This window comes from Triticum urartu, chromosome 6A (assembly GCF_056163025.1).
Source record: "Triticum urartu cultivar PI428250 chromosome 6A, HENAU_Tu73, whole genome shotgun sequence".
NCBI lineage: Eukaryota > Viridiplantae > Streptophyta > Magnoliopsida > Poales > Poaceae > Triticum > Triticum urartu.
This window is the reverse complement of record NC_141878.1, coordinates 463,310,848-463,316,822: the sequence shown is the minus strand read 5'-3', so window position 1 is coordinate 463,316,822 and position 5,975 is coordinate 463,310,848. Positions and strand designations below refer to the sequence as shown.

Here is a 5,975-nt window from a genome sequence, read left to right as displayed (position 1 = left end):
ACAGCATTTCAGGCATCAAGATGAACTCAAATGAAAATGATGCAATGAGATGAAATTATGTGCTCTCTGAGACGAACATTTTGATATGCTATATGCCCAAAACTGAGTTACGGATGAGGAGTTACGATGCGATGAACATAGCAAGAAAATTAGGGTTGGAGACGAAAAAGTCAATCGAGATCTAGATCTGAGATCCGGCGGCACGCTTCCCGAGGATGGCCGGAATCCTGTTCGCCGGAGAGGAAACGGCGGCGGCCGGAGCCTTCGGACTTGGAGGAAGGCGAGGCCGAGGGGATGAGAGGCCAGGGCGGCGCCGGCGAGTCCTGGCGGCGGCGGGCGGTGAGGAAGCCGGGGCGGCGCGGGCGAGGAGATCCGGCCGGCGGAGCTCGCTCCGGCCGGCAATGGCGCGGCGGCGGCGGGCTGCGAAGTGCGGCGGCGGCTCGGGCTCCCAGACGGCGCGGGGTGAGAGGAGGCGGCGGCCCGGGCGCGCGGTGGGGAGGGCCCGGCGCGGGCTGAGCGGGCCGGCGGTGGTGAGAGGTGGCGGCGACACGTGGCGGTTACTGGTTGGATGCGGGCGGGGGCGGACGCGTCTGGCCGGCGGCGGACGTGTCCGGCGGCGCGGAGGAGCAGGTTAGGGTTTGGACTGTGCGAAAAATCCGGGAGGAGACACATATTTATAGGTAGAGGGAGCTAGGAGAGTCCAAATGAGGTGCGATTTTCGGCCACGCGATCGTGATCGAACGCTCTAGATGGTGGAGAAGGTTTTGGTCGGTTTTGGACCAAAATGGAGGGGTGTTGGGCTGCAACACACACGAGGCCTTTTCGGTCCCTCGGTTAACCGTTGGAGCATCAAACGAAGTCCAAATGGTACGAAACTTGACAGGCGGTCTACCGGTAGTAAACCAAGGCCGCTTGGCAAGTCTCGGTCCAATCCGGAAATGTTTAATCCCCACACACGAAAAAAGGTAGAAATGACCACCGGAGGAGAACGAAGCGCCGGAATGCAAAACGGACAACGGGGAAAAAGCTCGAATGCATGAGATGAACACGTATGCAAATGCAATGCACATGATGACATGATATGAGATGCATGACAACGACAACAACACACGGAGGCAAAGACCCGAACCCGAGAAAATAAAATAACTTAACGCCGGAAACGGCAAGAGTTGGAATACAAATTGGGTAAGTTACATCCGGGGTGTTACATTTTACCCAGCATCCTAAAATATCACCAAATGTTATAAGAGGGTTTGGACACAGAAAAATCAATGCAACTCTATTTCTCCACACAATTACTCTAACCATCACTTATATATTCATGCAACGCCTAAATATGTTGTCAAAGACAACAATGTGGGAAATGGAAGCCATATCAACATGACAAACGTACTCATTTTGCATTGCCAAATAATTACCTAAACTTCATCCTACACTCCATCCATGTCGTAACTCGTTGCTTGAGCGTAGGGCAGTCCTCACATATGAACTGAAACTGTGGAATAGAAGTAATAATCAATGAATCCATTGTGGATAAAAAATGGGACTCTGGTCCCAGACCAAATCGCAACAGTTTCAGCTTGGGATGTTGTTACTAATTGAAGTGGATTAATCTATGGTTAATAGAATTAAAATGTAGTGTTTTTCCCCATAAATGCAATAAATCTTTGAAGAAGTAATCGATGATGGAGATTCAGGATAAAAATGTAGTGGGGCTCAGCTAAAAAGTTGGGATTGCTATTAGAAAAAAAGAATATGACTAAATCAGTGCAGAATCAAGGACATAAATTATTGATCTATGAAAGTATCATCAATTAATGATTGTGCTCATTTTGGTTCACTGGAACATGGTAGAAGCTGCAACACATGACTGGAGATAATCCCAGTGTTTATACTTGCCTAGTAACATGGCTAATTTTTGTTCAGTGGGTCATGGTAGAAGCTGCAACCCATGACTGGAGATAATCCTAGTGTTATATTTGTCTAGTAACATGGCATCTCGGTAGACAATACTTGGTAGGCACCATATTGTTCTGGTCGGAGACGCCTCAAGAATTGCTTCAGAACCAAAGGATGGTGACACTAATCAATCCATTGTCGGTCCTGCTCACCAGCTGTCACCTGATACAACAGCTTCAAGTTCAGTTACAAATTAGTAAAATTTAAACTGACAAACAAAAAGTAGCTCCACCTCCTGCTTAAAACTCTTACCATTTCTATTCCAATTAGTGAAAGTACCTAACCTGCAAATAGTAATTGGCATGCATTACCAATCAACCTGGAAATGGTAAATAGCAAAGATGCTTGGATCATTGTCGGCGTGCTTAACCCTGGCTCCTCCGAATCATCTCATCCTCTGCTTTGCGTCTTCAACTTTGGCTATGGCGTCCTCTCCTCTGCGTCTCAAACTCGAACTCCGGCTATGACGTTCTCACCTTTGCAGCGTCCAGCATCACAATTGCGAAGCCCGGCTGCTTCAGGATCAACATCACACGATTCAACGGCTCCGTCGACATCGACCCTGACATTTATGTTTGCTCCACCTAGAACTGGAGGGACGAAGCAGCCGGCCACGGTGCACTTCGGTGAGGACGTGGGCTGGACGGGGTTCTTGATGGACTCGAGGGAGCCAAGCCGGTAGTAGGAGTGCAGCACGTGGAATCGCAGCACCGGGAGGGAGGCTGGCGAGGGCGTCGTCAATGGGGACGAAGATGGTGATGCCGGTGCCGCGCTCATCGGCCTGGAAGTCATCCACGATGCTGGAGGTCTCGAGCGCCATGTTGAACCCCGTGTGTCGGTGAGAACGTGGATGATGTTGTTCGCGGGGGACCGACGGCCGAACGTAGTGACCTCGAAGCCGCATGGGACGATGAGAGGAGTGGACCAAGACGGTAGAGCTGCTGCCATCGCTCACCGCCGCGAGGTTCGATCCTTGTGAAGGGAGCGCACCGGGTGGTCTGGAACAGATCGTGTATTTGATCATTGTGCTGATTTCCTTCCTCGCTGAGGACATAGGCCATCGACGACGTTGAGGGTTTCCCCGAGAACCCGCCTGTTTCCTCTCACACCGGGGCAGCCGGCGCCGGCGGCCTTCAGCTCCCCTGCCATTCATGTGGCACCTGGACATCAGCCAAGAGAAACATGAGTGAAGATCAAGGAGCCGCTTGATTGACGCACGGACCGGCAGGAAACTCGCTCGCATCAAACTCATGATGGGAAACATAGTTAAAATCTGATCTTAGCCAATTAGACTCATATGAACAATAGATCAAGAGAGAAACCCAACGACGCGGTGGAAAAGATAGATTCGACGGGCTGTGTGTCTCACCTTTGGCCTCTGGTTGCGGAGCAGCCACGGATGCTTGTTGTTTCGGCTCCGAAACGGAACATGGCGGAGCAGTGACCTTCGATTCCTCCGATCCAGGCGGCATCGCGTGGGCGTTGGTGAGCAAGAGGAGCGGAGGAGCGGTTGGTGATGGCTCCGTACGCCGGCGTGTGTGCCTCCTCTGGGACGGTAGTGGTAGGGACTTTTCATATGGGAGAAATTGACATGCAGGGATTAGCGTGATTGATGGGATTAGCGTGAGCCGGCGCGTGGAATTTTTCTCCTCCGGTGGAGCACGTTCAGTCATTCTAAATTGATACGTAAACATTTGACTCGAGATTAAATTAATCATAACCATTAGATTTTATTCAGTGGGTTTAATCTAACGGTGCTAATCAATCTGGGTACATCTGTTGTGTGGCTTTAAGAAAGAATTAGTTCGATTGTTTAATAGTAGTATAGAAGTATAGAAAGGAGCCTCTTGATTGACGCACGGACCGGCAGGAAACTCGCTCGCATCGGACTCATGATTGGAAACATAGTTAAAATCTGATCTTAGCCAATTAGACTCATATGAACAATAGATCGAGAGAGAAACCCAACGGCGCGGTGAAAAAGATAGATTCGATGGGCTGTGTGGCTCACCTTTGGCCTCTGGTTGCGGAGCGGCCATGGATGATTGTTGTTTCGGCTCTGAAACGGAACATGGCGGAGCGGTGACCTTCGATTCCTCCGATCCAGGCGGCATCGCGTGGGCGTTGGTGAGCGAGAGGAGCGGAGGAGCGGTTGGTGATGGCTCCGTACGCTGGCGTGTGTGCCTCCTCTGGGACGGTAGTGGTAGGGAGTTTTTGTATGGGAGAAATTGACATGCAGGGATTAGCGTGATTGATGGGATTAGCATGAGCCGGCGCGTGGAATTTTTCTCCTCCGGTGCAGCACGTTCAGTCATTCTAAATTGATACGTACACATTTGACTCAGGATTAAATTAATCATAACCATTAGATTTTATTCAGTGGGTTTAATCTAACGATGCTAATCAATCTGGGTGCATCTGTTGTGTGGCTTTAAGAAAGAATTAGTTTGATTGTTTAATACTAGTATAGATGACACACAGTAGCACACCATTTAATATGATACGGTATCATGATATGATACTCAACCCTCTCTTTCTTCATTTAATTCTATGCCACCTCATCAAATTTGCCAAGTTGGCATGCATGATACTACCTATGATACTCAGCCTCATGCAAGAGCCTAGATATATGCGGATTCCTAGACAAATAGAATAAATGCTAAGAAAGAGAAAGGGAGAAGGTTGAAAAAAGTACTAAGTGATGTTATAGCCAACCTTGTAGCCCACACTACTATATGAGTGACTATAAATGATGGCTATACATGACATGGCAGTTTCTTATAGCCATCAGCTGGCTATACTATTAACCATGCTCTTAGGTTGGCCATAGTGCAGAGTAACTTAGACTAGTATCATGCATATGACACTAATCTAAGTTACTACCTCCATAATGCAAAGTAATATAGTAGTAGTGTCATACTACTTGGCTTCATTTATTACCTTATAGACTCATATTCTCATGGAAAGCGCTATGTTACAGTGACATATTTTTTTCTCGAATACGCACGACTGTGTGTACCATTCATTAAAGAAGAGAGGGGAAAGAGCCCCAAATCCACGGTTACAAGCTTATTTACATGCGGAATTAATCCGGCACCATCCTAGTTTCTACAATGGACTACTCGCTTAGGCCCCACACTACATATTATGTTACTCTAAACACATCTCTCCTCATTAAATACATGCCACATAAAGCAAACTTTTCTTGGACTGCGCTATGTTACTACCTAGGAGTATGTTACTCCCACTATGAACTGTTGCACGTCCACCGCAACAAAAGTTTATCTTCATGCTACGAGCCACCGCGCACGTGTTGGCGAGGGAGAAGGCGTAAACCTTAGGCAAGTTTGGCAACATTGTGTATGGCAAAATGTGGCACTCCTAGTCCTAGAACCAAACGGCCCCGTAGTAAACAAGCTTCTCATCGTTCTGCGAGTTGTCGCGTGTTGGCAAAAGGATGAACAAAGCTCACATCAATAAAAAAGAGTGGAAGAGCATAGATTCCTGACGAACGAGAAGGAGCAAGGAACCTCGTGGTGGAGCGTCTGGACTCATAATATTTTATATTATTCAATGATATAAAATCAACCAATCATCTCCACAGTGGTCTGGAAGAGTATTAAACACGGCAGCCCAGTGTAGTTACATCATACTACATGGCTAACCCATGCTATCACCATTTTTCTTGGCCCCCGTTCGACACCTAGCTCTAGTAATCCAGCAGCCCGTATCGCTTCTCACTCCTCGTCTCTCTCAGAGTGCGGCGGGCTGGCGTTTTTGCCGTCTATTGAGGTTGGTTAACTCATCACATGTTACCGACATGCCAAGAGCATTCTAAAAAAATACTATACTCTATTGTTATGCCAAGAAGAGGAAGCTCTTTGACCGACGGACCAAACGAGATAGGCGTGCTGTGTCGTGAGTGGGTCCAGTTTCTTGTTTTGAACTCGTTAAGAACACTTGGTTTTGACTATTGATAAGATTTTATATAGGGCCTAATGTATTCTTCAAGGATG

At 48.0% G+C, this 5,975-nt stretch overlaps 1 long non-coding RNA gene across 1 annotated transcript; it reads right to left on the bottom strand.

Moving 5' to 3' along the window:
- Nucleotides 1–1,189: 1,189 nt before the first annotated feature.
- On the bottom strand, nt 1,190–3,527 carry LOC125512318 (uncharacterized). The gene is made up of 3 exons (XR_007285294.2): nt 3,329–3,527; nt 2,212–3,119; nt 1,190–2,121 (listed from the first exon to the last, which is right to left on the bottom strand). It is a non-coding gene; the product is annotated as an uncharacterized LOC125512318 (long non-coding RNA).
- Nucleotides 3,528–5,975: the final 2,448 nt, after the last annotated feature.